The 24225-nt window shown below is 42.7% G+C and overlaps 2 protein-coding genes and 1 long non-coding RNA gene across 5 annotated transcripts in view; 1 reads left to right on the top strand and 2 right to left on the bottom strand.

Moving 5' to 3' along the window:
* Window positions 1-24225, bottom strand: part of MICAL2 (microtubule associated monooxygenase, calponin and LIM domain containing 2) — a 441027-nt gene that overhangs the window by 133416 nt on the left and 283386 nt on the right. The window contains exon 29 of one of the 2 annotated variants that reach the window (XM_067038595.1): window positions 14525-14534. The exons of the other annotated variant lie outside the window; for it this stretch is intronic. The gene's annotated coding sequence lies outside the window, so the exon portion shown is untranslated. Of the gene's footprint in view, window positions 1-14524; window positions 14535-24225 lie in introns of those variants that run through there. 2 annotated transcript variants of the gene reach the window in all.
* Window positions 1-24225, bottom strand: part of PARVA (parvin alpha) — a 180085-nt gene that overhangs the window by 110425 nt on the left and 45435 nt on the right. The gene's annotated exons all lie outside the window — the stretch shown is intronic.
* Window positions 10745-15273, top strand: LOC136794510 (uncharacterized). The gene is made up of 2 exons (XR_010841416.1): window positions 10745-11014; window positions 15123-15273. It is a non-coding gene; the product is annotated as an uncharacterized lncRNA (long non-coding RNA).

Below are 24225 nucleotides of genomic sequence, written 5' to 3' on the forward strand. Positions count from 1 at the left end.
CACTGTGTCCTTAGTTCAGATCCTGAGAGAGAAGCTGGTCACTTTCATTCATCCGGCAAATATTAATTGACCACATTCAATGTGCTCAGTTAAGAACTGTTCTAGGTTTCTAGGTGCTGTGAGGACACAGCAATGAACAAGACAAACTCCTGCTCAAGGGGGTTTAAGTTCCATGAAGGGGAGAGACAAGGAAAAGGCAGGCATATATGTTAGAGCAGCAAAGATAGGTTGTAAGGGAGCACAGAGCAGGGCAATGGGATAAAGGGAAACAGGAAGTGCTATTTTTAAATCTGTGGTCATGGCCCTGGAGGGAAGGGGAGCATTTTAACAGAGATTTGAGTGATGTGAAGGAGCCGGATATACAAACACATGGCGGGTGGAACATTCAGGAAGAGGAAACAGAAAGTTAAAAGGCTTTGGGATGGAAATTTACTTGTCCTGTAAAGGGAACAAGGAAGCCAGTGGAGCTGGAACAGAGAAAGCAAGGGGAGGATGCCAGGAAATGAGGTGGGAGTTGTAGCCTGGACCAACACAAGTAGAGAGGATGGGTGAACACAAGTAGAGAGAACAGGCCACGGTATGGATTTCAGAAAACCATTAGAGTTGACTACAAGGCACTGACATGGATTGGTTGGTCTTAGGTCAGAGACCCAAAAAAGGTCTAAAATATGGCCTCACAGGCCTGCCCCTTCAGCTGGGCCTCCGGTGCTGTCAGTTCCAAAGAAGGGGGATGGGTGAGTTAGACTAGACACCTACTTCTTGTCCCCATTATAGCAAGAACCAAAGTTGGTTAATTCAATCACGTTTCTACCACCTCTTAGAGGAGAAGCCTGAGGACTAAATCAGAAGAGTAAAGTCCGTAGGCAGGAATGGGTCATGGGTAAACGCAGTGAGGGTCTGTACCAAAGGCTCCTCCCTACAGAGACAGCTGGGCCTCCTTCCACTCATGCCATGTGGTTTTGGAGAAGAATCAGCAGAATCATTGGCGAAGAAATGGTCACATACCCCTTTCATCCTCATGTCTTGAGACAGAAGAGGACATGAGGACACATTCAGGTCAGAAATCAGGAGAGGGGCTCCAGAAGAGTTACCGTTCATTAACTGCCCCAGGGTCAGCACTAGCAGAGTCTCCTCTGCCACATCCCCAAACCTGTCCACTCTCCATCCTAAACACAGTCTTACTTACATAGCCTCTCTTTTCCTGGGTCGTCAGTCATTCTAGGCTCCGTGGTGCCTTACCCTCACCCCCTTCTTTCTCAATCTTCCCCTAAACTGGATGAGCCAATCCCTAACCCTGAACTGCCTCTTCTTTCCTCTTTCTTCCCATTTTGGTCCAAAGTCTTCTGGAATTGATCCAACAAACACTTATTGAGCACCAGCTTCATGACCTTATGCAAGGCAGGAGGGATTAAAGCCCTGGGTTCAAAATCTGATCTGCCACTGATTAGCTGCCTTGATTTGGGCAAATAACTCAACCTCCTGAGCTTCTCCTGTGACATGGAGACAATAATATCTACCTTGAAAGGGTGTTCAGGGGTTAGGGTTATTAAGCAAAGTTTGTAGCACAAAGCTGGACACAAAGTAGGCCCTTGGTGGGTGTTGAATAAATGAGTGACAAGGGTTGAAGTATATCTGATGATTGGATATTGATGAAACTGTGATGAATGCTCCAGCAGAAGTACAAGGTCAAAGAGTGAATGGGAAGAAGAGAGCGTGCTGCCGTCTTTTCCTCTTCCTCTCTCTGCCTCCCCAGCACATTCCCCACACAGGCTGCCCAACTCCATTTCTGTGCTTCAGCTTCGGTGTCTTCCCCACTCGTCTTCTTCAGATGAATGGCCTCGTCCTTCTCAAAGGAGACTTGGTACCAAGGATGGCCTTGATGCTCTTTCTTTTTCACCCCACATGTCATCATCTCTATATCCACCCTCCAGGTCTGCTCTCTAAATTCAATTTAATTTAATTCTGGTGAACAAACCTTCACGGAGCACCTACTGTGTGCAGGGCAATGTGGACATAGAGATGAAAAGGCCACGTTCTCCGTGCAGAGCTCATATTCTAGCAGGATGACCACCAAGATGGCCAGTCTACACAGTACCATGACGGCCAGTCCACGGGACAGCAGCAACGTGCAGGCTGATTAACCTCTGGTGAGGTCTGGGAGTTTGTGGGGAGGTTGGGAAGAGAAGGTTTCTCAGATGAAGGGACCCAGGAGTTGAGCTTCGAGAATGAATAGGACCTTGCCCGGCAGAGGAGGGGAGAGCTTCCAATAGCTCACCTCCTCCTTCCCAGGGACTCTATACCTTTTTTTTTTTAAATTAATTTTTATGGAGTATACTTGATTTACAATGTTGTGTTAGTTTCTGCTGTACAGCAAGGTGAATCCATTATACATATACAGATATCCACTCTTTTTTAGATTCTATTCCCATATAGGTCATTACAGAGTACTGAGTAGAGTTTCCTATGCTCTACAGTAGGTCCTTATTAGTTATCTGTTCTATATATCGTAGTGTGTATATGTCAATCCCAATCTCCCAGTTTATCCACCCCCCCCCACCCCCACAAACACATTTATCGTTCCTTTAGGAGAGTGTTTCTCAAGCAATCTGAAGAAAAGCACCGGTTTCTTTTTTTAAAATTTTCCAATCATTGCAGACTGATACTTTGTAATATATGATAAAATAAATTACTAGAAAATGTTGAAATAACAGAACATACAAAATGCAAGCACAGTGATCACATGCTCAGATGGTGCATGGATATCAAATTGCTGTAAAAGTTTCTCCTCTTGTGGGGATGGTAGCACAACAGTGTGAATGTTCTTAATGCCACTGAACTGTGCACTTTAAAAATGGTTAAAATGGGGCTTCCCTGGTGGCGCAGTGGTTGAGGGTCCGCCTGCCGATGCAGGGGACACGGGTTCGTGCCCTGGTCCAGGAGGATCCCACGTGCCGCGGAGCGGCTAAGCCCGTGAGCCATGGCCGCTGGGCCTGCGTGTCCGGAGCCTGTGCTCCGCAGCGGGAGAGGCCGCAACAGTGAGAGGCCCGCATACCGCAAAAAAAAAAAAAAAAAAAAAAAGGTTAAAATTTCTGTTATGTATATTTTACCATATACAAACGTTTCTCCTTCATTTTCATAATACCCCCTGTACCCTGTAGGAGTTTTGGAAAAGTTGAAGTTACTTTTAAGTCATTTTGTACTTCCATCTCTGTGATACTATGATTTACAAAAGGAAATATATATTTGGTCTTCATCCCCATTTCTGGTACAGAACTCTTAAAACCCTTGGAATTTCCTAACTGATAAAAGTAATACAGGTTTTATGTTCATAACAAGCCTCTTTCGATCACACCTGAATTTTTGCTAATGGGGTGAATTTATGTTAATGAGGATGGGGGCTGGTTGTCAGGGGAACTGACCACTAGATTGGAGGGTTGGAATTTATCCTTACCCCCTGACCTCATGGGAGGGGAGAGGGGCTGGGGATTAAGTTCAATCACCAATGGCCAGTGATTTAATCAATCAAGCATACGTAATGAAGCCTCCATGAAAACCTGAAAAAGGATGGGGTTCAGAGAGCTTCCATTCTGTAAACATGTGCAGGTACTGGGAGAGTGGAGTACCCAGTGAGGGCGTGGATGCTCTGCACCCCTTCTCACATGCCTTGCCCTAAGCATCTCTTGCATCTGGCTGTCCCTGAGCTGTACTCTTAATAAATGGGTAATCTAGTAAGTAAACTGTTTTCCTGAGTGCTGTGAGTCACTCTAGCAAATTACTTGAACCTGAGGAGGGGTTTGTGGGAGCCTTCAGTCTACAGTGGGTCAGAGACACAGGTAACAACCTGGACTTGAAATTGGCATCTAAAGTGAGGGTGGGGGAGGGGGGACAGTCTTGTAAAACTGAGCCCTTAACCTGTGAGGCTACCTCCAGGTAGACAGCATTAGAATAGAGTTGAATCGTAGGACATCCATCTGGTCAGTGGCCACTGAGAATTGGATTATTGCTTGACAGTGTTGGAAAACACACATTGGAATCACCAATATGAAAACTGTCACTAACATTTTTCATAGTTTTCTTTTTTGAAATAGTTTGCACTCCCATCCTTTCCTTCCCAACCTAAGCTTCTACTTCCTCAGATCAGGGTCTGGCTCTGCAACCATCTGTCTAATCTGTCCTCCCTGGCCCCATCCTCCCAATCAAAAATGTCTTATACATGAGGAAGCTAAACTAATCTTCCTAAAACACAGTTTTCATGTTCTCACTCAAAAATATTTAGTGACTCCCTGGGGCCTTTGGCATCAATTTTAATTCCCTCACCTAACTTTAACAGAAGCCTAGGACTATCACTCATTACTTGCTTTATACTAACAGGACTTTCTATTCCAGGCAGCCGAAGGTTCTCCCAGGCCACTTGTCCCATCTACTCCATCCCACACTGATCTCTCTATCCCCAGAGCTCCTGCTACCCAACCTCCATGAAACCTGGAGCAGAGATTATTACTGGAATGGCTCTAACGGCATGGTGCGTGGTTTCAACCAGTCTGAGAACAGGGACCAGTTCTGCTCACTCCTTGACTCTTGATGCTAGTGCCATAAAGGAGGATATTAAGTAATTTGGGGTGAGTAGTCAGCTTAACAGTGACCTAAGAGAACACCACTATAGCAGTTCAATCATCCTACTGAATTAAGGCTAGCAAATCATAACATCTTTCTAAGATGTGCTTTATCCCTAATCCTGGGTAGAAGATAATGTTATCTATTTTGCAAATGAAAACACTGAGATACAGCCAGGAGAGAAGTCAGTTGCCCAAGGTCACACAACTGGTAAGAGGAAAAAAGGATTTGAAATATAATGTCTAACTCTAAACCTAGTACCATTTCCACTGTACACGCCAGCTTTTAAATGGCAGCTCTTCTCCAGGTTCTAGGAACTGCCCATTCATTGTCCCTGATGGCCTATGAGAATTTCATACCCAACATGGTAGGGCAAACCCTACACGGATGCCATGGGCTTGCCTATCCAGAGCCCACAGGCACCAGCACTTGCTATTGCCACCAAAACAAATACTTTTCAGCCCTGAGACCCATGCCGTCATCTTAGAAGCAGACCATTAAGCACCACTGGTCACCTAGCGTGTTTCCCTTCCCATCCGTATTGAAGGGGAAGGATGTTTTCAGAAGAGGCCTTTGATAAGATCAACCCTGTTTGTTTTTCCCTACCTTGTGGGATCAGGGTCATGGCTAGAAGTGAGGAGAGAGGGGGCAGAGGATGGGAACTCAGGGAATAATAATTTTTAAGAAACAAGGAAAAGGGAGAGTCCGTGGGGAAAACGGATGAAGCGTTTGGAGAAGGGGGAACCCTGAGAGAGGCCTGTCACAGTCGAGGAAGAGGGGCACTCCAAGAGGCTGACAGCTGAAGAGAGATCATGTGAAATGAAGAGAGAAAATTTTGGAAGTTGGGAGGTCACGGGTAACCTTTGCTGGAACGATTTCAATGGGAGCAGAAGCCAGACTGCAGTTTGATACATGATTAGAAGCTGCGAAAACAGTGCTGGAGATAGATTTTCAAGACATTTGCTGAATAAGGGGGAAAAAGGAGCTGACTGAGGAGAAAGGATTGGGGTGGCACTGAGGGCTGGGGTAATGTTAGAGTCAGGGGTTTGTCCCAAGTCATTTACGCAGATTATGTGATTATCTCCAGCAGCTCTGAGCAGGCCTGTGGCAGGCTCAGCAAAAAAGGCCTTGGGAGTGGATTCAGGCTGGGGATTGCACAGCTGGAACAGTGAAAGAACAAAAGGAGTTGGGGTGGAGGTGGGGAAAACTGAGGATGCTGGAGAATGTGGCTGAAATAATCTACAATTGACCAGGCTGGGGTGTGGAGGACTGAGGGTCTGGGAGAATAGAGAGTCAGGAGCTAGAGGCTGGAGAGCACGTCTTTCTGGGAGTTAAGAGATGGTGTCGTGGAAGGTTGTGGGCAGAGAGGGGACTCTCAGAGGGTGAGTGTTGGGGAGTCCAGATGTGGGAGCGAACTCACGTGGTGGAGTGGATGGAGCAGCCGTGGACGCAGAGAGGACAGAGGAGGTACACGGCTGGTGGACAGGTCAGTAAGGAGGCTGCTGTGTTCATGGGGAGGAAGGGTGTGTGTGACAACCCCAAGAGCTAAAGTCCTCGGTGAGCAAGAAGAAGCTTCCAGGGGCTCGTAACAGATGGGAGTGGGCTAATCAGCCTAAAAGGAGGGGAGGTTTCAAAGGAGTCAGGGAGGACAGTGAGCTACAAGTGTGCACAGAAAACCAGGGAAGCGTGGGAAGAAAGCCACGTCCCAGAGACAGGCCCGGGTTTCTGGGATAGTGCGTGAGGAATGGGTTCAGGATGTCTGATGTTGGGGAGTTTCTTGACAGCAGAGCCAGGACTCCAGACAGAGAGCCTGGTGGAAGGAGTGAGTGGAGCTGAACTGGATGGGAATAAGAAGACAGAGAATACAAGTGAGCAGAGGAGTGGGGCCCCATCTCGTGTTGGCCCCTCGAAAAGCGAGGACAGGGCTTCCCTGGTGGCGCAGTGGTTGAGAGTCCGCCTGCCGATGCAGGGGACGCGGGTTCGCGCCCCGGTCCGGGAAGATCCCACATGCCGCGGAGCGGCTGGGCCCGTGAGCCATGGCCGCTGGGCCTGCGCGTCCGGAGCCTGTGCTACGCAACGGGAGAGGCTGCAACGGTGAGAGGCCCGCGTACCGCAAAAAAAAAAAAGAAAAGAGAGGGCAACCCAGTCTTCTATTCTAGGAGCAGCAATCATTTTCCAGAGGCCCGGAGCAGGTGGCGGTCCCCCGAGTGGGGGGACCCTCTTGGCCCTCCCTGCCTCGAGCTGACCTGCAAGCAGAAGTCCCATCACCCGATGGTGGTCATAGCCACAGGCAAAGGCAGCAAGTGGCACAGAGAAGGATGAGAGGAGAAAGCCAGCGTGGCCTTGGCAACGGAACGCCGGACGGAGGAAGATGGAGAAAACAAAGGGACTTCACAAAACCTAGTTTATGACTTTGGTGGGAGAATATTCCTCTGAGGGTTTAAAAAGGCATAAATGCCTTTCTAATCCTAAAAAGCGTGCCGTAAAGGAAAGCACAGGCCTGTCTCAACAAGCTTCTTCCTAGCTGGGCCCGTTCTGGGTAGTCAACTCTTCTGTCAGGCTCAGAAATACATTCTCAGGAATAATGAGGGCCTAGTTCTAATTAACTGGGCCCAGCTCGCAGCCGAGATAGCAATCAAAGCAACGGGAATGCAGAATTGACCCGCGCAGAAGGCTGCAAAATGCCACTCATTGCTCTCCTTCGGGGAACAGAGGGCTCCAAAACTGCTCCCCGTCGGTATGTTAGACTTGCCCCGCTGCCTTTCCAAACAGGATGGAAAAACTGCTTACGTGGTATGATACTTTAACTGGAGGGCACTTGGAAACTCAGAATGTGAGGATAGCCTGCACAGGAGTCTTGAGGCCAACCTTGGATTTATGGAAATGTCCAGCAAAGGGCTAATGACGGCTCAGACCCGAGTCACGAGGTAAGGCAAGTTATGGCTCTGCCTGCCTCCCATTTCTCTCTTTATTTTTATCTTCGGGATCAGGCGTGTTGGAGAGAAAAGAGGAGGCCTGGTAACAACAGCTTCCCCGTCATTCTTGGTTACTTACATCTGTGGTCAATTTTCCACACTTTATTCCATAAAAGGTAAACGAGGCACGGTACTTGCAAGAGGATAATCTAAACAATATGAACCATGTTACTGTTAAAGACCATCTGGTTGATCACGCTCAGCCCCAGACTTTTAACTCCTTGAGGTAAGAAAGATGCCAAACCCAGAGAGGCCGGGCCCTCCTTTGGTCTTTTACTCCAGAATCTTTCCCTCCCTCCTCAAGTTCATTAAAACAAGGACCTCTAAGGTCTCTGCCAGCCCTAATATTCTAGGCTGGCTGCTGGTGAAACTCAGCGAGTTTTGTGAATGAGCAACTTGCAAAATGCTTCTACCAAATGACTCTTCTCTTCTTTCTCTTTAAAAGGAAACATTAAAAGCTTAAAAAAAAAAAAAGAAAAGAAAAGAAAAGCAAAAAAAAAAAAAAAAAGAGCCCTGTGCACAACCCAAACTAAAATACTCAAGTGCTGGAGTTGTTTCCTTCATAGCTGATTCTCCTGCTTCAAGCCAAGGGATCATTTACATAATTTTAATTTGAAAAAGCAACTGACACTCGTGAAGACACAATGAAGACCGTGCTTTGCTTTTATTTGGGCTTACACATTTTCTGGCCATCTGTTAGTCAAGAAAGTTGCAAACTCCAATAAGAGATGGGAAAATGGTGTTTTTCAGATGGTGTTTTTCATCCTTTGGGTGGGGAGCTGATGATAAGGGATTCCGGGAAAGTTTCAAATGGGTAAGGCCACTGTAAAAATGAAAGTTGGCCTTCCCTGTAAGGTGCAGCGTTTCCACCTGCAGGAGGAATTCAGCATTTGACCTAGAGGTTCAAGTGCATTGTATTCTTCCAGTCAGTCATTAAGAACTCTAGCTTTCCCCCAGCAACCTCTAAGGGTATTTGAACCATCAAAACAATTCAATTTAATGCACCTTTTAATATTTTAAGCCATGTGGTACTGCAGTATTCCATCAGGGAAGCATCTTCCAGTATCAAGGCCACAACAGAACCCTCATTTCTAGCCAAGATCTCCTTTGTGTGTAACCACAGATTAGACCTAAGCAGTCAGTTTTCTGGAAAAAGGTTTTCCGAGGTCAAGGCAGAAAACGAGCTCAAATACTATGGCTCTGCCAGGCTTAATAATAATGTCTAAAACCAACAGTGCTAGAGCTACTACTAATTCCCCCTTTTAAAAGCATTCTGGAAAATCTCAATGACATAAACAGAAGACATCAAAACCCAAGGGAAGGCCACTTGGCATCATACACACATGGCAGAATGTGGCTCTCAGTTTGTCAAAGCACTTTAAATTCCACAGGCCCAGATGAAGCAGTGGCTTTGTTGTTGTTGTTATTTAGTTCTGTTGACCTGACAAACGAACTGCTGCTCCTTCCTTCTCCCCACATCCGTCTTGCGAGCTGCCTCTGCTGGTTGCACAAAGACGGAGTACTGAGTTGAAGGAGTACTGAGTTGAAGGAGTTAATGGTCACCAGGAGAGCCCCTGGGAGATGAAGCTTCATATCCCATGAACATAAATCTCTTTCAAAGCAAGTTTGAACCAGGACTCAATTCTGCTACAGCTCCCAAAGCTCAGCATTCATCTTCAATTAGATAAAGTGACTTTCACATCTATTTATACTCTCTTCATTTCCCAACACATTTATCTCATGAAATGACAACTGGAAAACACTTCTGTCCTAAACACGCATGTTATTTTTAAAGAGTTACTGAACCAGGCTGAATAATGTAATTAATAGGTTTTTACTGGAATTCACTTTTAATATATGTTCTTAAACATCTGTGAACAATGTTTTTCAAGCAACAGGAAAGAAAGAAAACGAGAAAAAAACCCCATGATTTAATCATTCCTCAATCGTAGTAGTAATTTCACAATTCAAAGCATAGTAGGAAAAAGTTCATGTTAATTGAAAAAATGAGTTTACTATGATTCTATGACTGGACATCAATCGCATTACAGCTCCTTTTGAAAAGCCCTTTCCCTCTGGAGAAGTAGGTTCCATCTCTTTTTTGGTTTTGGTCAAATGGACAGGAGACCTCGATGTAACCTAGAACGCTTATCTCTATGAAGACCAGAGCTGTAGTCAGAACACGGAAAGCTGGGAATTTCCCATAGCTGCTGGGTTCGGATTAGCGCTCAGGTATGGGCCCACGGCAGAAGATGAGAAAAAAGTCCCCAAGGGCAAGTGAGGCACTGTGACTAAGTGCTGATGGCACAAGGAGAGTAACAAGAGGCAGGGAAGTCGGTGGAGAGTGAGATGAGGCTCCAGGTGGCATCAGACTCAGGGTCCTCTGGACACGAACTGATAAAGCCCAGCCCGTTGGGCAGAGGGTCTGCATTTGGAAGGTCTAATAGTAGATGGTAAGGCTCTAGCATGGAATGGCGGTGGGGCTGTCAGGCAGGTGAGAGCTCAGAGGGTTTTAAAGGAGCTAAGATGTTGGGAATAAATGAGTGAAGCCACTTGGGAACCAGCCAAAGATGGGATAGGCAGGGCAGACACATCAGAGAAGGGGCCTGGACTCCGAAGACCCTTTCCTGATTCTGAGCTCTCTATTAAAACCAAGATGGGATGGCACAGCCACGAGACGGGCCTGAGCCTTTTGGCTTGGATCTGGAGGTGAGGGCTGAGCACACAGGGTATTTTGTGCCTCAAAACCTGGGATCGAGAGGATGCAGGACAGGTGATGGTCAAAATACTGGACAATGGGCAACATCCGGGCACTGTCCGGTCAGTGTGGGAAGATGTAGGGGTGCCTGCTGGTGTCGGACTGTGGGAGGGGCCAAGGGAGGGGCAAGCTTGCCCTCGGAGGGTGGGGGTACTGGTGAAAATCGGGGAGCAGCTATTTACCAACCAATGCAAAAATAAACTGCCATGAGTCAGCCTGGGGACAGGGGCAGGCAGGTTTTTCCCACACCCCACTTGGCAGTTTTTTCACATTTGTGTGAAAGGGATATTGCTTAAGAAAGGAAAATATGGCCAAGGGTGGAGCCAGGGGAGCTTGTTTTGGTCAAATTTCTCAATAAAAAATTTGCTTTACTGATAAAAATTTGTGCCTTTAATGTTAGGAATCGTGTCTTTTTGTTCTAGTGGCAGAAAAAAAAGGTAGAAAAGTTCCCTAACCCATTAGGCAGGTTTGGGTCTCTTTCGGGAAGCAGGGCAGGAGGGGGTTGTGAAGGACACCTCAGGGCAACTAACTGGACGGCTTGCCCCACTGCTCCGTTTATCACCATCCTGAGATCCTTCCTCCTCGCGTTTATCTTTAAAGAAAGAGATCATGGAAACAAGTGTGAACTGTGAAGCTGTTAGGGACTGCATCAAACGTCAGGATCAGGGTGAGTAATGGGCTTGGGCAAGATCCACGTCAAACCCTCCACAGCACACCTGGTATCAAGTTCTGGAAAGAAATGAGCCTCTGTGTGAGGCTGTGTGTGAGCATGAGCAACTACGACCTGTATGTCTGGGAGGGGGAAGGTGAAGGGAAGTACGGAGTTCCTCCCCAGAGAGGAGACCTCCCTGCTCATCAGGAGTGGGGTGAGTTGGGGTGTTGGAGCAGCTCCCACCCGCTCTCGGGTATTATGTTTTCAGGAACTCATGGAGCCGGTTGTTAAAAACAGCCATTATTAAAATTTAAATCATACACTTCTAATTAAATAAATCATGCTGAAAAACAAGGGTAATAGATACTCAAAACTCATCACTTATTTTGTTATATATGCTCTTGGGATTATGTACATTTATAGGATCTATGTGGTAGAAATACTACACAATGATGTGTTATATCACGTATCTCTTCCCAAGTCCACGTTCAAGGATATCACAAAACTGGCCACGACAGGGGTGGTATTTATACACACAAGTATATAAATAGCAAACACTGCAAGTCAGAGCTTGGTTTCTTGCTCTGTTGATTATCTAGAGTTAAGGAAGTGATGGAAGAAATGTCAATAATGCAGATTAAACTGAAAAGTGAGTCATGTCCATCTAGAGGGGTGGGATAGGGAGGGTGGGAGGGAGATGCAAGAGGGAGGAGATATGGGGATATATGTATATGTATGGTTGACTCACTTTGTTATAAAGCAGAAACTAACACACTATTGTGAAGCAATTATACTCCAATAAAGATGTTTAAAAAAACAACAACAAGAAAACGCTCCACCCAAAATTGGGCCTGTGTAGAGGAAAGCAGATTCATGGAGCTCAGACAGCCCAGAATTGGGTAACTAGACTGTGAATAACTGCAAGTTAGTGTTCGCTGAGGCTTGAAGAATACAAAATAAATCTTTTCAATCCAAGAAAAAAAAATGTGAGTCATGTCTGTAGTCATTACATTGTGAATAGTATTAAAAAAAAGAAGAAGAAGAAAACACTCTCCCAGTATTTGAAAACGATTATCTGATTCGGCAAAGAAGGTGTTGAGGTTGGTGGTGAATGAGTAAGCTCTGACAAATGTAATGCTGAAGCTGAAAGAGGTTTCAGTTGAGTGAATATAACACAGATCATCCTTGACTTTTGATGACGTTACATCCTGATAAACCCACTGTTAAGTCTAAAATAGCGGATGTCGAAAATGCATTTAATACACTTAAGCTGCCAAACATCATAGCTTAGCCTAGCCTACCTTACACATTCTCAGAACACTTATATTAACCTACAGTTGGGCAAACTCATCTCACACAAAGCCTATTTTATAATGAAATGTGGGGATGTCTCATGTAATTGACTGAATGCTGTATTGAAAGTGAAAAACAGACTGGTTGCACGGGTGCAGAATGGTTGTAAGCGTATCGGTCGTTCCCCTTCATAGTGGCGTGGCTGACTGGGAGCTGTGTCTGCTGCCACTGCCCAGCATCACGAGAGAGTATCATACCGCCCATCGCCAGCCGGGGAAAAGATCAAAATTCAAAAATCAAAGTACAGCTTCTATTGAATGTATATAGCTTTCTCGCCATTGTAAAGTTGAAAAATCGTATGCCAAACCACTGCACAAGAGTGAGAAATAGTTTAGCAGATCACATATCAGATTTAATGACAGTAAATGCATTGCGAGTTAGTGGACTGGGATGAAATTCCGCTAGTCAAATCGTGATTGAACTGCGACCATAGGTCTGCTATGGATAACATGACACAAAAATCAACAAAAACATTCAGTGAGGATCAACTGGCTTGTGGAATTTACAAGAAAGAGGATTAGACATTTTATTATTACTTATGAACTGTGTGCTACAGATCCTTCATATCAATAAGACTTATATATACTTATGCATTCATACACATATTTTTTTTTTCCTGGAGAACTGGTTGTTAAATATTTACCAGCACACAACAGAATGAGAGGGTCTGTAATCTCATGCCTTGGGGGAGAGTTTTTTCTTCCCCATTCCCACTGCCAAAGAGTTAAAGGGTCAGCGCTTCTTTTAAGACTCTGAACCTGGGACTTCCCTGGTGGGTCAGTGGTTAAGACTCTGAGCTCCCAATGCAGGGGGCTTGGGTTTCTAGATCCCTGGTCAGGGAATTTGCATGCCACAACTAAGGAGCTGGCAAGCCATAAGTAAGGAGCCCGCCTGCCGCAACTAAGACCCAGTGCAACCAAATTAAATAAAAAAACAAGACTCTGAACTTGATTAAATTCTGGATTAAGACATGTCCCACTCTCCCTACCAATCCACAGAATTTAGTCCTCCCCCAAATTCCTGAAGCTTCTGTTTCTGTTCACTTGGCACTTGGCAAATGTTACCCGTATATTGACTTTTCAATTTACAACATTTTAAATTTATGCCCCATCTTGTTGTAGGACAAATGTCAGTCTCAGAAGCTTTCTCTGTGCCTTTTTTTTTTTTTTTTTTTTTTTTTTTTTTTTGCGGTACCCAGGCTTCTCACCGCTGTGGCCTCTCCCGTTGTGGAGCACAGGCTCTGGACACGCAGGCTCAGCGGCCATGGCTCATGGGCCCAGCCGCTGTGCGGCATGTGGGATCTTCCTGGACCGGGGCACGAACCGGCGTCCCCCGGGTCGGCAGGCGGACTCGCAACCACTGTGCCACCAGGGAAGCCCTCTCCATGCCTTTTAAAGGTGCCAGCGTGGAGTATGTGCTCAAAAATGTCTTCATTCAGTTGGTCAATAGGTCAATGTAATGTTCACGGAGTCTGATCTCTGCACTAGACACTTTGCCAACCCAGAAGTTCCAAGATTTAAGAACAACCTGTCTTGTCCTCGAGGATCTCACAGCTTTGTAACGATGATTGCGATGGTGATGTGATGACAGTCAGGGTTTGCCAAGTACCGAATATGTGCCAGATGCTATGCCAGGGACTTTGCATATAACATCTAGACATACCAGTATCTGTGAACATGTGGCTGACCATCCAAAGGAGATACCTCACGATGGTACCTTGGTATCTCAGGAGCCCACTCAGCCCTGGCTTAGTAATGTTGAATGCATGCAAGAGTGCATGAATGAATAACTGATCGGCCTAGTGTTAGCATCTAGTTATCCATCCTCTCTGCTGCTTCTCTTCTTCCCTCTGCTTATCTTACTTTTCTTCCTTCCTTTCACATGAGGGACTCTATATGGAAAAGGAAACTCGAGTGGCCTGAACTTGATATATGAAAGCGAAACTGCTTTCGATTATGATGCAGACACTGTAATCTGGCAATGCCTAATGCACACGGCTTGAGACTCCATTTTTTGCCCAACTTCTCTATTCATCCTCCACCATTGTTCTACAAGTTTCCCAGCCCCCCGTCATAGACAGCAATTGGTCCATGGAGAAGAGCTGCTGGCTCTCTAAGGGAGGTCCCATAGGCTGGTAGTGAGCCCCGTCCCAGGTGTGAAGTTTTCCACAGCTGGGGAGACTTCCCCCAGGAGGAGGAAGCTTTGGAGTAGACGGACATGAGGTGGGACCTGGCAGCCACTCCCAAGGGTTCTTCCTCCCTCTCCTGCCCTGTCAGTAGAGGAGCGTCTGGGCACACACCTAGATAGACACAGTCCTGCTCGTTGGAAACCGGAAACAGGTTTCCTCGCATCTCAGTTGGAGAACCTGATGGTAATTTACTTCTCACCACTGTCATTCACCTTTTCTGGAGAGAATAAAAGTGAGCAGTACAGCACCTATAACTTGACGTTTTTACCTAAACATTTATAACCTAAATTTGCCCTTAGATGCTTCCTTCTAATTTTATTCAGCCCACTTGGTAATCCATATGATAAACATTTCTAGTAAATGTTTATGGTACAAAACTTGCTTTTTAAAAAAATATGTCTGTTGTGGTAGAAAGCATTTCTAAAGCAGATGAAACCCATCTTTGCTCTCTTCAACAGAAAAGGCTGAACATAACGTAACCTTTGCTTGTACTACAGCAAGGCTGTCTCTACTGATGGTAATTGTTGATTTGGGCTAAAATAATTATGTATACATGTTGATGGTTTCATTTTTCTATTTTAGGAAGGGATTTGAACAGGATCATGAAGACTGGTCAGACTTCAACAGACAGGGAAAGAAGAAGGCGAAAAAGAAAAAGAATGGGCCCCACAGAGGGCATAGATCTCATATCAGATCTCATGACAATAAACTGTTGACCAATTTCATTATCTCACTCGACTTAAGTTATCTTTTCAGCTTGGTTAGCTAATTTAGCAAGGAGTTATAAATGATATTCCATACAAATGGCCCACTTCTTTTATAATAATTATATTTCCTTTTTCACTTTTCTTCTTTTCCACTGTACCAATTTAAAAAAAAAAACAAAAAACTTGCTTTATTAATCCGATTTGTACTGCATTTCTGATCCTAATTTTCATGTTATGCTTTTGCTGGTTAGTTTTTTCCTAAATTCTTTAAAACGAGATTTCAAAGCCTTTTTAAAAAGTTTAAGTAAAGCAAATATATTTATTCCCTTATATCATATTTCCCTTTCTCTCCTCTTGCCCTGATGCCAAACTGATTTCTCCCCCAGTTACACAGCATCCCCTGGTCCAAGCTCTGGCTTCTCACCTGGACTGCTGAAAGAGCCCCTAACTTATCTGCCTGCTCCTACACCGCCCAACTCTGTCAGCCACCCAGCGGTCAGAACTTGGGCCCTGGAGGCTCAAGGCAACCTGGTTATATATTCACCCCTTCACCAACATTCTGTGTGACCCCTAGGCTAGTTGTTTAACATCTCTGAGCTTTGTTTTCCTCAACTGAAAAATGGGCATAATAAAAGAACCTACATAATATGGATGTTCTCAGTACTAAATAAGATAGTATACGTATATTGCTTGGAGCAGTAGTGGGCACATATATTGGCTTAGAAAAATCTCTAACATGTACATCAGATGGCCTAAAACCCAAGTACTTTTGGATCTGGATCTGCCTCAACCATGTCAATTTCCCCTTTATGCACCATGTGCTCCAGTCACACACTAACCTTTAACTGTGTCTCAAACCCACTAAGCTCTTTCATGCTTCACAGCCTTTGAACATGCTGTTCCCTCTGTCCGGCTTCTTTATTTGGCTTCACTTGGCTAATGACCAGTCCTTCAGCTCTCAGCTTAAATGTCACTTCCTAATCTGACCGAGGCCCTGATCGACCACCCAGGCTAACATTAATTGTCCATATCCTTCTCTTTCCTTTATAGCACTCAGTACAATTTGGAATTATGTATTTGTTGGTTTCCTGGTTTAATACCAATCTCCCCTGCTAGACTGTGAATACCATGAAGCCAGGGGCCATGTTGATTTTGTTCAACCCTGTATCTCCCACATCTAGCACATAGGAGATACTCAAGAGTTATCTGTTGAGTGAAGGGGAAACAGTGGCTGAATTAACAAACTTGGAAGATGAGTACGGTCCTTTATGTACTCTCCTTTGCCTTTTTCTCCTAGTAAGTTATACTAGTTTACTAAAGCTAATAAAACCCGCCCTTGGCCACAGATTTTACTAGTTTTGCCTGGTAACGAAGTGAGATTCCTTAATTTATCAAAATATTTATTCAACAAGTATCTCTTAATACCTGCCACATACTCAGCTCTATATCCTGGACTCTGTTTGCTAAACAAAAGAAATAGAAGACCTGAAATCTCCCTCCACGCCCACCCCTACAGGGATATTGGACATATGACATGTACATAATGACACAGAAGATAATTAGATAATATGACAAGGCTGTGAATAGTTATTTGCCAAAAAGAATGACACACTCGAGGAATACATTAAGGTGAGGGCAGAGAGAAATCACTCAGGGAAAATCGCAAAGACAGGAACTTTGGGTGGGTCCTCAGGGTGAATGAGAGGTGAAGAGGAAAAGGGCATTCTCTGCACAAGAAACTCGGAGTTGGGAAGAGGTAATGAGGTCAAGGGACGGGGGTGGGGAGATGAGGAGACTGACCTGGTGACTTATGTTGGGGAGTCCAGTGGGGCAGGGGGGTTGAAGGGTAGGGGGAAGCCTTGAAGAATCCAATGAAGAGGGAAGGTGAAAATCCTCCTTCTTTTTTATCGCCAATGGCACATTCATGTTGTCATCCAGCACTTTGCTTAGTGTTTTACCAGAAGTTTAGATCCAATGGTGCTTGCTGAACTAATTATGTTGAATAAAAAATTACAAACATGCAGAGACTCATATCAGAGGAACTGTTAGGGAAAATTTTGTTCCCGCCAAACATTTCTAAAAGAAGCCCCTAATGGATTCTCAGGAGAGCATCACTAAATTTTCACATACCAGTTACATAAACTATTTCAAAATATAGACAAGATATGTTATACTACTCATATTAGGAAATAAATAAGGTCTTGATTGAACACTAATGAGGATGACACTGTGCGCGGCAGGGGTGTTTGGAATTATAGGACTGTCTTACTCAAGAATGTAATTTAATAAATCACAAATAATATCCTACAGACAGAAAGGGGAAATATTTCAAAAACAAACAATATGAGCTATCCTATGAAGATAGAATTAGCACTACATGGGGAAATTATTAGGATAGTTCAACACTTTGATAGAAAAAAAATATTTTTAAATCTAAGAATTATTTTGGTGGATGCTGAGCAGACCATCATTAACATTCAACATTAACTCTTTATAAGAACCTTTGAAATTGGAAGAGGGGGTGTATTCCTTGAGATAAAAAAAGACTGAAGGGCTTCCCTGGTGGCGCTGTGGTTGAGAATCCGCCTGCAGATGCAGGGGACACGGGTTCGTGCCCCGGTCCGGGAAGATCCCACATGCTGCGGAGCGGCTGGGCCTGTGAGCCATGGCCACTGAGCCTGCGCGTCTGGAGCCTGTGCTCCACAATGGGAGAGGCCACAACGGTGAGAGGCCCGCGTACCACACACACACACACAAAAAAAAAAAAAAAAAAAAAAAGATTGGAGATTTAAATCAGAGTTTCAATATTATTTTTAGTGTGGAGATCCTAGATGACAGCTGTCCATTCACATTTTCTGCAATGATGGAAACCTTTATTCCTGCACTGTCCAGTATAGCAGTAACTAGTCACATGTGCCATATCGCATACTTAAATGTGGCTAGTGTGACTGAAAAACGGATTTTTAAATTTTACTTAACTTTTAGTTTATTTGAATTTAAATATCTACCAGTGGCTAGTAGCTGTTAACTGTAGTGCATAGCACAGTACTGGGGGTTTTACTTTGCAAACACAGGCAGAGGTCTAAGATGCTCCTCTCAGCACCTCTATTGGAGGTCATAGTAAAAAAGATTGCAGGACAAGATGAACAAGAAATAGTGAATAAATATAGGAAAGGCAGAAATAGAAATACCACTTTTTTGCAGATGATACAATAGTGTAAATAGAAAATGCAAGAAAAATCCAATGCACACCAAAGATGTAGAGCTAGAAAAGGCAATGAAAAATGGTACTATCCCCAATACTGAAAAAAAATAAAATACTTGAGAATCTACAAATCTAGATCAATAAGATATGTAGTGAAGTAAAAATGATAAAACTATAATGGGAAGAAGAATAAAGAAATACCTAAATAAAGTTACAGCCATTGCTCCTGATTTAGAAAATTTAGAGTAATATCACTAACATTAGTCTATAAAACAAAAAACAGATTAACATAAGAACAATAAAATTCCTGCGAGCCTGCTCTAGTATGTGATTAATCACTAGCAAAATTAATAAGGAAAACTAAATACACAATAATACCAAAGAAGATTGGAGGATGTAATAATCAAATTTAAGGATATATTATAAAGTGATCTTCATCAAAACTGAATTTTGTTGGATCAAAGCCAGTACAAAGACTCCAATAAAATAGTGATTCCAGAGATGAATTTAAGCACATATAAGTTCTTAGGATACAGCAAACAAACAAACAAACAAAAAACTAAGAACCACAATAAATGGATGACAGAATCACTATTTCATAAATGCTGGTGGAACAATCTGGTATCAATAAGAAGGAAAGTAGATTATATCCATAATTTACCAAACATGATAATACTTTCCAAATTGGTCACTTTAAAAAAAGGGTATTTATCCCAGTTATAGCTGAGAGATGACTTCATGACTATTGACAGACTAAATAGTATTATAAGGCAGGAGGGAGGTAGATTCAAATATTTTGAAGTCTATTTAAAGTCTCCTAAAAATTATCAACAAAATATTAGCAGACTGAATCCAACAACACATAAAAAAGATCATACACCACAACCAAGTAGGATTCATCCCAAGTTCACATGGATGATTCAACATATACAAATCAGACAATGTGATACACCACATAAACAAAAGAAAAGACAAAAACCACATGGATCATCTCAATATATGCAGAAAAAGCATGTGACAAAATTCAACGTCCATTTTATTCATGATAAAAACTCTTACCAAAGTGGGTATAAAGGGAACATATCTCAAGATAATAAAAGCTATTTATGACAAACCCACAGCTAATATAGTACTCAATGGGGAAAAGCTGAAAGCCTTCCCACTAAAATCTGGAACAAGACAAGGATGCCCACTCTCACCTCTTCTATTCAACACAGTATTGGAAGTCCAAGCCACAGAAATTAGACAAGAAAAAGAAATAAAATATATCCAAATTGAAAGGGAAGAGGTAAAACTGTCATTATATGCAAATGATATGATACTATATATAGAAAACCCTTAAAACTCCACACAAAAACTACTAGAACTGATAAACGGATTCTGCAAAGTAGCAGGATACAAGATTAACATACAGAAATTGGTTGCATTTCTTTACAGCAACAATGAAGTATCAGAAAGGGAAAATTTAAAAAAAAAACCTTTTAAAATCACACCCCCCAAAATAAAATACATAGGAATAAACCTGACAAAGGAGGTGACAGACTTGTATTCTGAGAACTATAAAACATAATAAAGGAAATTAAGGAAATGGAAAGATACCCCATGCTCTTGGATTGGAAGAATCAACGTTGTTAAAATGGCCATACTACCCAAAGCAATCTACAGATTTAATGCAATCCCTATCAAATTACCCATGACATTTTTCACAGAACTAGAACAAATAATCCATAAAATTTACACAGTACCATAAAAGACCCAGAATTGCTAAAGCAATCCTGAGGAAAAAGAACAAAGCAGGAGGCATAACTCTCCCAGACTTCAAATATTACTACAAAGCTACAGTAATCAAAACAGTGTGGTATTGGAACAAAAACAGACATACGGATCAATGGAAGAGAATAGAAAGCCCAGAAGTAAACCCACACACCTATGGTCAATTAATCTTCAACCAAGGAGGCAAGAATATACAATGGGAAAAAGACAGTCTCTTCATCAAGTAGTGTTGGGAAAGTTGGACAGCTGCATGTAAATCAATGAAGTTAGAACATACCCTCTCACCATATACAAAAATAAACTCAAAATGGCTTAAAGACTTGAACATAAGACATAACACCATAAAATTCCTAGAAGAGAACATAGGCAAAACATTCTCTAACATAAATCATACCAATGTTTTCTTATGTCAGTCTCCCAAGGCAATAGAAATAAAAACAAAAATAAACAAATGGGACTTAATCAGACTTATAAGCTTTTGCACAGCAAAGGAAACCATAAACAAAATGAAAAGAAAACTTACTGAGTGGCAGAAAATATTTGCAAATGATGCGACCAACAAGGGCTTAATTTCCAAAATATACAAACAGTTCATACAACTCAACAACAAAAAAACAAACAACCCTATCCAAAAATGGGCAGAAGACCTAGACATTTCTCCAAAGAAGACATACAGATGGCCAATAGGATGCTCAACAAAAGGATGTTCAACATCACTAACAATTAGAGAAATGAAAATCAAAACTACAATGAGGTACCACCTCACACCAGTCAGAATAGCCTGGGCATATATCTGGATAAAACTATAATTAAAGAAGATACATGCACCCCTATGTTTATAGCAGCACTATTCACAATAGCCAAGACATGAAAACAACCTAAATGTCCATTGACAGATGAATGGATAAAGAAGATGTGGTACATATATACAGTGGAATATTACTCGGCCATAAAAAAGAACAAAATAATGCCATTTGCAGCAACATGGATTCAACTAGAGATTATCACACTAAGTGAAGAAAGAGAAAGACAAATGCCATATGATACCACTTATATGTGGAACCTAAAATATGACACAAATGAACCTATCTATGAAACAGAAACAGAATCATAGACATAGAGCACAGACTGGTGGTTGCCAAGGGGGAGGGGGTTGGGAGAAGGATGGAGTGGGAGGTTGGGGTTAGCAGATGTAAGCTGTTATATATAGAATGGATAAACAACAAGGTCTTACTGTACAGCACAGAGAACTATATTCAATATCCTATGAAAACCATAATGGAAAAGAATATAAAAAAAGAATGTATATATATATATATATATATATATATGTATGTATGTATAAGAGAATCACTTTGCTGCACAGCGGTAATTAACACAACATTGTAAGTCAACTATACTTCAATAAAAAAATAAAGTCTCCTTAATAAAAACTAACAAAACAAATATAAAGGGAGCAAAAGAAAGTTTTAAATTATGATAGATATAATGGATAAATATTTACGATCCAAAATAGGAATGAAATCTTATATTGTGATATAAGCATATTGTCATCAGTAATGACACCCTATTTGACCAATGACTAATGAGGGAAAGGGAAAAGAGGGAGAGAGAAAGAACATTATTAAGCAGTAACCTGTGCCAGCCACTTTATATACGCATTCTGTTCCCTGGAAATGTACCTGATAAACCAACCATGGGAAAATGTTCCACATCACTAATAATTTAAGAAATATGAATCAAAATAACTGTATACCTACTTAAAAACAGCATAAGAGACAATGATAGAACAATACTGGCAGAGCTGTCGGGAACAAGTGTGCTCAACCATCGCTGGGGGCACTGTGAATGACTTCAGTGTTTTTGCAGGCTGTCTGACGCTATGGAACAAGAGCTATAAAACCTCTGATCCTTCATTTTTCTTTGGGACTATATTCCCAAGGAAATACTCAAAAGGAAAAGAGAGAGAGAAAGGAAGAAAGTAAACAACGTGAACAAAGTTTCTAACAGCATATTAATAAAAACCAAAATCGAATCGGTTTAAATGTCCAATCCAGGGGAACATTAAGTAAATTCAGTATAGCAATTCAACAGGATTCCATGAAGTTATTAAAAACTATAAGTGATCACGTAAACAGACCTATGGATATAAGTGTAAATATGGAACAATTTTTAAGTTAAAAAAAAAGTGTAAGAATCCTAAATGGGAGCACAGTGTAAAATATTTCAAATTATACACAGAAGATGATGCTTGTGAGTGGAAGCCCTTACCTGGCTGGGGCACTCTCCAAATGCAGGGAAAAGTCAAGTTAAAGCAACAGCATCTGGCTTGCACAGCCCCTTAGTAAGACTTTGAATTCTATCAATGGATCTTGATGTAGAATGCTCCAGGCCTGACCTGTTCCCATATTTCTAGAGCTTAGACAGTTGAAATCCAAAAGAACATAATCAGAAAAAGATTTGATCAGCCCCAATACTTTGGAAATGCATCTTTCTGGTTTGTCCTTTTATTTTGTGGATTAAGGAATGGCGTGTACAAACTGTATTTGTACAATTCCAGTTGAAGAACTTAAGCCATGTTTTCCTACCGAAATACGTAACTGACTAAAAGCACTATACCTAGATCATTGCCAACAAGCGCTTGATTTCTAACTGTCCTTCCAATCGTCACCAGCCTGTCTATAAAGCATGGCCTGGGCAGTTAGGTGTTAAGAGGGGGGCAGTGAGATATTCCCTGGTGGATATCCTAAGACCATGTGAAGTCCATTTCAGCAAAACTACTCTGCAATCATTACAAAAATAGAAAAAAAAAAAAGGCAAATTAATAAAAAAATCTATTGTTGGGATTCATCTGGTATTTAGACTTGCAGAGCAAGAATCTGATAAATGTAGTTGGAGTCACCACGTTGTACACTCTCCTTAGGAAAGTTCATTCATTCTTGTGGCTTAATGGCCACCACCACCCCCCCTCATCCTCAATTCTAGTCCCACATCTTTGCCTAGATTTCCTAATAGGGCTGAGACGTTTGTAATCCTTCTGTTACCATGCTTGGATGCCTTTGTCTGTGCCATTCTTTGTAGTGAATCAGATCCTCAGTCACCTCTCTTGCCAGCCCACCTCCCTGTCCATCCCATGTCAAGCAATTCATAACGGGAAACACCTTAGTCCATCAAGATGTAACACACAGTAAATTCAGGATAGGACCACCCCTCAGAGCTGGTACAGATTGAAAAATACCCCCCCAAAAAGTCCTAAACAGGTGGATAAGAATAGACAGTTGACTGCTCTTTGGGTGATCATTGAGGGAAACAGGAATTGAAGACCTCTAGCAGCTCACTCCTTCCATCCTTGCTGGGAGCAGTGGGGTGGTAAGCAGAGCACAGGCTCTGGAGTTTACTGCCTGGACCTGAACGCTGGTTATGACACTTACTAGCTGTGTGACCATGGGAAACTGCTTCACTGGGCCTCAGCTTTTTCCAACTGGGGATAATGATGGTTCTTGCCCCATAAGGTTGGTAAGAAGATGAAGTGATTTAAGAACTATAATGTGTTTAGAACAGTGCCTGGCACAGAGTAGACACTCAATAAATGTTAGCTGCTATTATCTTCATCATCTTCTTCATCCACTAAGAACAAGTCTTGGGCTCAGGATTAGAGCCTACAGAAAAATCCTTACTTCGGGCAGAAACAAAGATGGAGAGAAAAGATCCAGAGAGGAGGGTCAGGAAGCCATCCGGTAGCAAGAGAACAGAACAGAGTCATGTTAGTGGCAGGACACCAGACTGACAGTCCAGAAACTTCTACCAATGAGGCCTCTCTTGCTGCCTTAGGTTCTGAGCACCCTTCATGTTCCTCCTCCTTAAGGTCCAGCTCTCCTGCGGTGTCTGCTCAGCCTCTAGTCTGCCTTGTCTATTTTTTCAGACTTCTTGTCCACGTACATCCTTAAACTAAACCCCCATCACTTGAGATCATGCACTTGAGATCATCTGAATAAGACTC

This window comes from Kogia breviceps, chromosome 7 (genome assembly GCF_026419965.1).
Source record: "Kogia breviceps isolate mKogBre1 chromosome 7, mKogBre1 haplotype 1, whole genome shotgun sequence".
Classification (NCBI taxonomy): Eukaryota; Metazoa; Chordata; class Mammalia; order Artiodactyla; family Physeteridae; genus Kogia; species Kogia breviceps.